Source organism: Dermacentor silvarum, chromosome 3 (genome assembly GCF_013339745.2).
Source record: "Dermacentor silvarum isolate Dsil-2018 chromosome 3, BIME_Dsil_1.4, whole genome shotgun sequence".
Lineage (NCBI taxonomy): Eukaryota > Metazoa > Arthropoda > Arachnida > Ixodida > Ixodidae > Dermacentor > Dermacentor silvarum.
The window spans coordinates 5,496,059-5,506,172 of NC_051156.1; the positions used below are offsets into that span (position 1 = coordinate 5,496,059).

Sequence of the window (10,114 nt, forward strand, 5' to 3'; positions counted from 1 at the left end):
GGTTTTCAAAAGCGTTGCGCAGGCTTACACACAAAAAATGCCAATATTTCATGATAATTTTCTCCAAGCGCCGTCAAGTGATAACAAGCAGAAGCTGACGGAAATTACGCCAGAAATGTAGAAGGCAATTCGCGTAGCCAAGAATGCTTTTAGCGAATCTATCCAGCTGAGAATCATAGATGACCCTAAGCAATTCTGGAAGCTCCTGAAAAGAAATGGAAAAGAGGCCACATTAATTCCGTCACTCGTTTCCTGAAACGGCGTCGTTTCTGACGACGAAGCTAAAGCAGAATACTTTAATCAGGAATTTCATTCAGTGCTTTCTACTGTGATGCCGAGCAACGATGATTGCAGAAGTACTCCGCGAGAACTGATAGCACCGAAGGGCGATATGGAAGACGTCGTCATCAGCACACGTGGCATCTAACCGTTGCTCTTGAAATTGAATGCTACTAAAGGCAGAGGACCTGATGGCTTCAAAAATCACTTCTTTAAAAGTTGTGCTATAGACGGTTTCATGCTCGCGATAACAGCAGCGAGCGCGCCGCCCCCAAGAAACTTCTGGTCACGTACCTTATCAGTCTTCTATGTTTTAACGCATGGTTGCTTCTTTTCCAGTTACCCTTCGCAGCTACGTCAGCGGGCAAAACCGGAAGCCATGCAGGGCCTACGTTTGTAAACAGTGAAAGGGTCTACAGCTCCTTTTTTGAAAATACTTTTCGAAAAATCACTGGCAGGAGCTTCCCTGGGCAATGATTGGAAGTTGGTCCAGTGGTTCCAGTTCACAAGTCTGGTCCGCGAAGTGACGTAGTTAATTAACAACCGATTTCTTTAACGTGTGTTGCATGCAAAGCTCTAGAGCACGTTTTACACTCGAGTATTGTAGCACATATGAATAAGTATTCCCTATTTAATCCCTCTCAACATGGCTTTATGAAGAAGTTGTCTTGAGTAACACAATTAATTGAATTAACACATGATATTACCAGTGCTTTGGACGAACGGTTTTCTATAGATTGTATATTTTGAGACTTCAGGAAGGCATTCCATAGTGTGTCCCATTCATTGTTATTTGAGAAAGTTCATACCAACGGTATTCATACACAAGTTATTGCATGGATTGCAGAATACTTAAGACTGCGCGAACAATCCGCAGTTTTGAATGGTTCTGAGTCGTCAAGAGTAGACGTCACTTCTGGCGTCCCCCAGGGCTCAGTTCTGAGTCCACTTTTGTTTCTTTTATTCACCAATGATATGAGTGAAGGAGTCCTGCCACATTTGAGACTATACGCTGATGATTGCGTCTTGTATAAGCCTATTAGTTAACTGCGAAGATGATTGCCGCATATTACAGTGTGATCTCAGCCGCATTGCTCAGTGGTGTTGTAAGTGGAACATGAGTTGGAATCTAGTTAAGACGGTTTTCATGTCATTTAGCAAGAAAAAGACATGTTGATTTCAGTATAATTGTCACGGGTGTCCTTATATAAATACCTAGGAGTTTATTTTACCGCTGATTTAAAATAGCATCCTCACGTTGATCATGTAATAGCAATGGCAGGCAAGGCATTAGGATTTCTACGGCGCAACGCTAAAAACTTCAGTATGGCTACTGAAGAGCTACTCGTCAAGACATTCGTCTGGTCTGTCTTGGAATATGCATGCGAGGCATGGAACCCACCGATGATTGGTGACAAGGAACGCTTTAAAAGAATACAAAATTTAGCTTGAAGACTTGTTACTGGAAATTATAGTTTTGCTTTTAGCGGCCCACAAGCAAAGAATAATTTACAATGGGAGTCTCTTGACAATCGCAGGAAAAAACTTCGTTTATAGCTTTTTCATGGTATCTTTCACTCAACAATTGGCATAGACAAGGAACGGTACATACTTGAACCTTATGCATGAGATCGAGGACACCACACTCATAAAGTCCGAGAAATCTTTTGCCGCACAGAACTATTCAGGATATCTTTTTTCCATAGAATAATGCGGTAGTGGAATAGGCTACCATCGTCAGAGGTTGATGTAATATTGAATGAAACATTTTATGCCTTGTGGGATTGATGCGACATTACTTGTGTTTCTTTTTTTTTTCTTCTCTCTGCATGCAAATAATGTCTGTTATTCTTTCAACATTTTGCTCTTGTTTTTGTGCCATATTGTATGTTTCTATGTCATGGAGCACGAATACGCTTGAGGCTATGTATTTCCCCCCACTGTAAAGCCTGTAAAGATACTGTGGGTATTGCATAAATAAATAAAAATAAATGACGAATATGAAAACTCAAGGTATATCGTGCATGGAAAAATACAGCCTGTTAGACAATAAGTACACGTTCGTAGCATACCAGGAATGTTAATTCATTCTACACTAACGTATGCCCGACACAATTATGCACTGAAACAGCTCTATACACTTTGAGATCACCAATCAAAGCGCCCGAGTAAGGCGAAAGCACCCGCCATTAAATGCTGTCAGTTGCGGATTCTAGCAAATTGGCTGCAAGAGCACCTTCCATCGCTTATCAGCGACAGCTCGAGCGTCGCAGATAAACATAATTATGTCCATAAGACAGCTGTTCTCCCAACTCAGAATTTCCTTCTCACGTCGGCAGCTGGCGACGGCTGTTCATATTTCTTGAATTGACTTAAGTTTACTTTAGGTGTAAGTACGGAAGTTTGAAACTGTCCTACTATTGCACATTCGCCTGTTGTTGACTACCGCGCTCGTTCTGGCACTGGCCGGCAACGTAAGCTTGCTGATGTCACCAACATTTTTATTTTGCGAATACGCTTTTCTCGTAAGAGTTTTCGTGCGTTAAAATTTGTTCGCGATTTCTCTTCGTGAAATTCGGTCCCAATGAAAAAAGAGAGACAACGGAGATGGAGTAAAAACGAAGCTGTAGGTCGGCACCAACTCTGATTTCCAAATTAAAACATGTGTGAAACTCGGAAACACTCTCACTAATCAACCACTAAGCATACTTGAATATTCTTTATATTTAAAACATTATTGAGAAAGGTAAACTCTACCGACTGCAGGAAGCATAATTTTGCTCTAGGACATCCAATTTTTACGAACATTATGAACATTGGAAAGTTCCGAAAAAAATATGAAGCAGGCTATTGGAAAATCTGTAACTGCACCAGAAACAGATATCCCGCATTTGTAAAGTGCACTCGTTCGCGCATCTGAAGCCAACAAATTTGAAGCATGAATTTGAAGCTTACGTGAAACCGTTACTACGGTCATGTGAGTTTCGCAAAATTCCCAATAAAATGTAATGGTAAACATCAGACTGATCTATACCCCATGCGCTTTGCCCTCTTTGGATTTTTTAATAGGTGGAGTATGCTGAATTGTGATACTGCATTTTAATGCTGAGTGGGAGTTGTAAACTTGATGTAGAATTATTTTTTTCCAGTTTCCGATTTTCAGCCCGCTAAAGGGAACCATGTGTGCATGCGAAGCAGCGGGGAGATGGTTAGCTTGAGCGGGAGATCGTTTCGCGGCAGCGGGCCGAGCGCTCATCGCGGCGCTGCACATGAGAGAGAATGAGGCGCGCGCGCTACGTCATTTTGATACCGCGGAACTACCGTGGCGCCCGCAGTGGAGTATGCAGCTGTCGCACCACCTGTCGAGCGCGCTGCTCCGGATTCCTAGAGGAGAGAAAGGGGGAGCGTAGGAGAGAAGAGAGAGGGGAGGGGATGCGCATGCGCTGTGGGGGTGTGGGGCGCGGGCGCCGCTCCGTAGAGTATTCCTAGAGGAGAGAAAGGGGGGAGCGTAGGAGAGGAGAGAGAGAGGGAGGGGATGCGCAGGCGCTGTGGGGGTGTGGGACGTGGGCGCCGCTCCGTAGAGTATTCCTAGAGGAGAGAAAGGGGGGAGCATAGGAGAGGAGAGAGAGGGGGAGGGGACGCGCATGCGCTGTGGGGGTGTGGGACGCGGTACAACAGCCAGATCCGCCTGCAAGAAATGCTTCGCATTTAGAAGTATGCTCTGTACAGTACTCAACTAAGGAAAGGCTATTATATATATAGAGAACCGAGGGGCCCGATTTTTAATAAGCATATCATAAGAAGCCAACGAACAATAACACCAAGGACAACATAGGGGAAATTACTTGTACTTATTAATTGAATTAAAAAATGATAAATTCATGGAAATGGATGAAAAAACAACTGTCCGCAGGTGGGGAACGAACCCACGTCTTCGCATTATGCGTACGATGCTCTCACCATTGAGCTACCGCGGAGCCGTTTTCCCATCCACTTTCTGGGGTATTTATGTTTTACAACTAGAACTAACCCTGGGAGTGTTAGCCAGCGCCACCACTCACAAACCTTAGGGCGGATGAACATCCTTTCTGCCGCAGGCGTCACGAGCACGTGATCTTTTTGGGTGATGGCACCTGGTCAATAAACCCACATATGCTACCTGAAGGCATCATTGTTGCCGTATTCGAGCCCTCGTTATGTAGTGAACGAGAAGAAAGGGAATCGAGGGGCCCGATTTTTAATAAGCATATCATAAGAAGCCAACGAACAATAATACCAAGGACAACATAGGGGAAATTACTTGTACTTATTAATTGAATAAAAGAAATGATAAATTCATGGAAATGGATGAAAAAACAACTGTCCGCAGGTGGGGAACGAACCCACGTCTTCGCATTACGCGTACGATGCTCTCACCATTGAGCTACCGCGGAGCCGTTTTCCCATCCACTTTCTGGGGTATTTATGTTTTACAACTAGAACTAACCCTGGGAGTGTTAGCCAGCGCCACCACTCACAAACCTTAGGGCGGATGAACATCCTTTCTGCCGCAGGCGTCACGAGCACGTGATCTTTTTGGGTGATGGCACCTGTGGGTTTTTTGACCAGGTTTATTGCAATGACCGCAGTCATTGGGAGAACGTCGTCGATAGGCTGAAACAAAGAACATCATACGTACCTCCGCCAGTTCTTGGTCATCACCCGTCGTTTTATTGCAGAAGAAGGATGGATCAGTACGATCTTGGGTTGACTACCGCACGCTAAACAAGATCACCCGTAAGGATGTACAGGGTCGTCCACTCTCAGTACGAACACGGCGCCGCGTGGCCGCGCTCCACGGAGCGCCAGCGCACATGGCGCGGCCGCGCATCGAAGCAAAGCGACGCAAGCGCACAAGGGCTTGGAGGCGGGTCTTCGTGTCGTCTGTTAAAGCGCGCGAGTGAGCCGTGTTTGTGCCGCCTGTTGTCTGCTAAAGCACAGCGCGCTCACGCATTTTATCAGACGACACGAAACACCGCCTCCAAGCCCCTGTGCGCCTGCGCCGCATAGCTTCGATGCGCGGCCGCGCCGTGCGCGCTGGCGCTCCACGGAGCGTGGCCACGCGGCGCCGTGTTCGTACTAAGAGTAGACGACCCTGTACATCCGATGCCCCGTATCGATGACGCCATTGGTTCTTTGCAAGGCGCGCAATACTTTTGCAGCCTTGATCTTCGCTCCGGATTTTGGCAAATTCCAACGCATGAAGCGGACAAAGAAAATAGCACTTTTCGACTCCGGACGGTCTTTAGGAGTTTAACGTAATACCTTTCGGCCTATGCAATGCCCCCGCCATATTTGAAGAATGATCCACTTGAGGCTGTTCTTCGCAGCCTCAAGTGGAAAACTTGTTTATGTTACCTCGACGACATCGTCGTGTTTTCCTCGACTTTCACTGACAATCTGCAACGTTTAGATGAAGTGCTCACATGCCTTTCTAATACCGGACTTCAACTAAACATGAAGAAGTACCGTTTTGGTAGCACAACGAATAATGTCCTGGGTCATCTCGTTAGCCCAGACGGCATCCAGCCCAATCCGGACAAAATTTCCGCAGTGCTCAACTTTCGCGCCCACTTCGTGCAAAAGAACTGCGCAGCTTCCTTAGACTCGCGTCATACTTTCGATGTTTTATCCGGGACTTCGCCACCATTGTCTTGCCCTTCCACACGCTCCTTGCTAGTTCAAGTTCCTTCGGCTGGAACAATCAGTGTGAAGCCGTGTTCCAAGAACTCTAGCACGCACTAACATCCCCACCTGTTCTTTGTCATTTTGATGACAAGGCACCCACATTACTGCATACTAACGCTAGTGATCAAGGAATTGGTGCCGTACTGCTTCAGCGCGACCGCGAATTTTGCGAAAAGGTTGTTACATATGCAAGCCGCGTTCTGAATTCCGCGGAAAAGAAGTACTCAATAACCGAACGAGAGTGTTTCGCTGTTGTCTGGTCCATTCAAAAATCTCGTCCGTACCTCCACGGTCGACATTTCACGGTTGTTACCGGCCACCATGCCCTATGTTGGTTGTCGACAATCAAAAACTTGTCTGGACGCCTTGGCCGCTGGATACTCCGATTACAAGCATACTTTTTCGATGTCATTTACAAGTCCGCAAGGAAGCACCAAGATGCCGATGCTCTTTCACGATGCTCATTACCAGCATCATCGGAGCACATCACATCACCTTGTCAAATTGGCCGCACGGAGGGCGCATCGTCTATATTACATCGATTTTCTCCTTGACTTCATCAAACCACCCTTCAGTGCTTTCGACTCACCAGCGCGCCGATTCTCATTGACATGGTATAATCGATCGCCCTATAGAGGTGTTTCATCTTCACCGAATTCCAGGCTACGGAAACAGTTCAAACTATTCAACTTCGAAGACGACGTGCTCTACCGTTACATTGTTCACCCGAAAGGCTATCGATGGGTTCCCGTTGTACCGAGCTCTCTTCGCGATGGAGTTCTGTAGGCCTCACACGATGACCCTGCGACAAAAAAATTAAATTATGGGGTTTTACGTGCCAAAACCAGTTCTGATTATGTGGCACGCCGTAATGGGGGACTCCGGAAATTTGAACCACCTGGGGTTCTTTAACGTGCACCTAAATCTAAGTGCACGGGTGTTTTCGCATATCGCCCCCATCGAAATGCGGCCGCCATGGCCGGGATTCGATCCCGCGATCTCGTACTCAGCAGCCCAACACCATAGCCACTGAAAAACTACGGCGGCAAGCCACTTGGGTTACCACAAAACCCACGAGCGCATACGAAGCCGATTCTTTTGGCCAGGTCTTTCCACGAGCATAGCTAGGTATGTTGCCTCGTGCATGACTTTGCCAACACCGTAAGCGACCTACTACTGCTCCGATCGGGACGCTACAACCACTTCCTTGTCCAGCAGAACCCTTCTCTGTCATCGGCATTTACCTGTTCAAGCCCCTCCAAATTACTCCAGACGGCAGCAGATGGATCGTCGGTGCTGTTGAGCACATGACCTGGTACGCTGAAACAGCCCCAACACGTTCAGGAGCTGCCTCGGAAGTAGCGGCCTTCTTCTTGCAGGCTATCTACTTACGTCACGGGGTGCCTCACGTTCTCTTGAGTGACCGAGGCAAGACATTTCTTTCAAGCTCTCTTAATGAAGTTCTGCAAGCGTCTAACACCGTGCACAAGACAACGTCAAGCTACCACCCTCAAACCAATGGCCTAACAGAGCGATTTCATCGCACTCTGTGTGACATGCTATCTATGTGTATGCAACCTTACCATCGCAACTGGGAGGCGATTCTCCCATTTGTAACATTTGCGCACAATAAATACGTCTGTTCAACGGACCACCGGATAGTTTCCGTTTTTCTTACTATACGGCCGCCACCCAACCTCATAACTCAATGTTTCTTTCTTCTCTGGCCCCGTCAACGCTTCACCATTCATTTGCGACCAGTTTGTGTCTCGTCTTGCCTATGTCGTCGTCGCGCCCGTATGAACACTAAAGCAAGCCAAGACGATCGCAAACACCGGTACGATGGCTCTCACCGCGTCGTTTCCTACTGCCCCGGTGACGATGTGCTCCTATGGACACCTGCACGAACACCCGTTTTATGTGAGAAGCTTGAGTCTCGCTTTATGGCCCTTACAAAGTCATAGAGGAGACCTCGCCGGTAAACTATTGCGTTGCACCTGTTGATGCCCCAACTGACCGATGCTGCCGCGGACAGAGATCGTGCACGTTTCCCGCTTGAAACCTTTTCATCTGCGGTCCTCAGTCTAAAGTGCGGTCAGGCTGGCCGCTTCCGTCCACGGGGGAAATTAGTGTGAGCATTTATGCGGACTTCATCTGCATCTGTACAAAGCCATCATCAATCATCGGCGCGTGTTCGTGTTTGCGTCGGCGCCATCGATCTTCTAGGAATAAAGCGTTGTCTCGAACGTGGTATTTCAATATATATATATATATATATATATATATATATATATTCTAAAGGTGTTTATTCGGCAGAGCTTGGAGCAGCGCAACGTAAACGGTCAGCGCAGTAACAGCTTTCAAGCACGAGAGCCGTTGCCGATCAAGAGCGCTCGACCCACTAGCGTTTTGATCCAGTAGCGTTGAACCCACTAGCGTCTCTTCTTCGCTACAATCACCCCCGGGAGCGACAAGGGAGCCGTCCGGCTACCTAACCGTTCGTCACAATGAGCGGGTCATAGTAAGGCTTTAGACAATCGACATGGACAATGTCTCGTCCACGGCGGTGCTTGTCTGAAGATGGCTCGACTGGTTCTATTACATAGTTCACAGGAGATGCGCGTTCGATGACACGATAAGGGCCTTCATATTTCGGAACCAGTTTTGATGAGAGGCCAGGGGCAGTCAAAGGGACTGAGAGCCACACGAGCGCTCCCGGATCGAAGGTGAGCGTGAAAGTGGCGTCACTGCGAGTACTCCTCTGGAGCTCTCGATCTTCGGTAGTAAATGCCCGAGCGAGGTTGCGGCACTCTTCTGCATGTCTGACCGTGGCAGAGATAGGCACGAACTCGGATGCATCCGGCCGATACGGCAGAATTGTCTCGATGGTGTGTGAAGGGTGCCGACCATACAGTAAGAAATATGGTGAAAAACCAGTGGTGATCTGCGTAGCGGTGTTATACGCGTAGGTTACGAAGGGTAGGATGGCGTCCCAGTTCGTGTGGTCGGAGGCGACGTACATTGAAAGCATATCACCGAGCGTACGGTTGAAGCGTTCCGTGAGGCCATTCGTTTGAGGGTGGTACGCCGTAGTTGTACGATGAACAACGTGGCACTCTTTGAGGATGGCTTCAACTACCTCCGACAGGAAGCGACGTCCGCGATCGCTGAGCAGTTCTTGAGGTGGACCATGCCGCAGAATGAATCGGCGAAGCAGGAATGTGGCAACGTCGCGTGCTGTTGCTGCCGGAAGGGCGGCCGTTTCGGCGTATCGTGTGAGGTGATCGGCTGCAACAATGGCCCAGCGGTTACCAGCTGATGTCAAAGGAAGTGGTCCATACAGATCGATTCCAACGCGACCGAACGGCCGGTTAGGGCAGGGTAGAGGCTACAGACCAGCTGGCGAGAGCTGGGGTGAAGATTTCCGGCGTTGGCAGTGGGGGCATGAGCGAACGAACTTCTGAACGTAGTGGTACATTCCTCGCCAGTAGTAGCCTTGTCGGATGTGCTGGTAAGTTTTGAAAAGTCCCGAGTGTGCACACTGTGGGTCAGAGTGGAACGATGCGCAGATTTCCGAACGGAGGCTTCGAGGTACTACTAAATACCACTGGCGTCCGTGAGAGGTGTAATTGTGTCGGTGAAGCAGGTCATCGCGAATGGAGAAATGGCGAGCTTGACGGCGCAATGCACGAGTGGTTGGCTGCGATGACGGATCAGCAAGGAAGTCTATGATGGAGGCAATTCAGGGGTCCTTGCGCTGCTCGGAAGCGATGGTCCCAATGTCGACGGAAGAAACGTCAAGCTGGGATAGTGAGCCGCAGGCATTGTCGTCAGGCAAGGGAGAACGTGAGAGGGCGTCAGCGTCAGCATGCTGGCGTCCGTTGCGGTAAAGTACGCGGATATCGTAATCCTGCAATCGAAGTGCCCAGCGGGCGAGACGGCCTGAGGGATCCTTCAATGACGAGAGCCAGCATAATGCATGGTTGTCCGTGACGACATCAAATTGACGACCATACAAATAGGGCCGGAACTTAGTAAGCGCCCAGATGATCGCCAGGCATTCTTTTTCCGTGACGGTGTAATTGGTCTCGGCCTTAGTAAGCGTACG

At 48.3% G+C, this 10,114-nt stretch overlaps 1 non-coding gene across 1 annotated transcript; it reads right to left on the reverse strand.

The window, feature by feature from the left end:
- Nucleotides 1-4,184: 4,184 nt before the first annotated feature.
- Nucleotides 4,185-4,256, reverse strand: Trnam-cau (transfer RNA methionine (anticodon CAU)). The gene has a single exon. It is a non-coding gene; the product is annotated as a tRNA-Met (tRNA).
- Between the last annotated feature and the right edge of the window lie 5,858 nt (nucleotides 4,257-10,114).